Here is a 923-nt window from a genome sequence, read left to right on the forward strand (position 1 = left end):
ACCTGGTGGTAACCTTGATAGGCATCAAGCATGCAGATCAACTCGCATCCGGTCGTCGAGTCCACCATTTGGTCGATCCATGGTAAGGGGTAGGGATCCTTGGGACATGTCTTGTTTAAGTCTCTGAAGTCGATGCATACTCGCCATTTATTACCTGACTTGGAGACCAACACTACGTTGGCGAGCCAGGTCGGAAATTGAATCTCCCTGATGTGTCCGGCCTCTAGTAGCTTGTCAACCTCGGCCCGGATGATCAAATCATGCTCAACACTGAAGTCGTTCTTCCTTTGTTTGAGTGGTCGAGCATCTGGCCGAACGTGCAGTTCATGCTGTGCCACGCTCAGGTTGACTCCAGGCAGCTCGTGCATCCACCAGGCGAATACGTCGTGGTTCCTTCGCAGGCAGGTGATCAGCTCCCCCTTTTCCTGGTTTGGCAGATTGGAGGCTATAAAAGTAGTAGCTTCTAATCGACTCGGGTGTATCTGTATCTCCTCCTTGTCATCGTACACCAGTGTAGGAGGCTTTTCCCTGATGACGTTCACTTCCATCCGGGGGCATTTCCTGGCGACTTTAGCTTCTTCCTTGACCATTTCAACGTAGTAATGCCGAGCCGCCACTTGGTCCCCTCAGACCTCGCCCACCAGCTTCCCGACAGGGAATTTAATTTTTTGGCAATAGGTTGATACTACTGCCCGAAACTCGTTGAGGGTCGGTCGGCCTAATATCACATTGTACGCTGAGGGCGCATCCACCACAATGAAATTCGTGGTGCGCGTCCTAACCAGTGGCTCGTCTCCGAGCGAGATGACTAACCTCGCTTGCCCGATTGGCAAGACCTCGTTGCCGGTGAAACCGTATAGCGGAGTTGCCATGGGCAGGAGCTCAACCCGATCAATTTGTAATAAATCAAATGCTTGCTTAAA

Source organism: Zingiber officinale, chromosome 7B (genome assembly GCF_018446385.1).
Source record: "Zingiber officinale cultivar Zhangliang chromosome 7B, Zo_v1.1, whole genome shotgun sequence".
Lineage (NCBI taxonomy): Eukaryota > Viridiplantae > Streptophyta > Magnoliopsida > Zingiberales > Zingiberaceae > Zingiber > Zingiber officinale.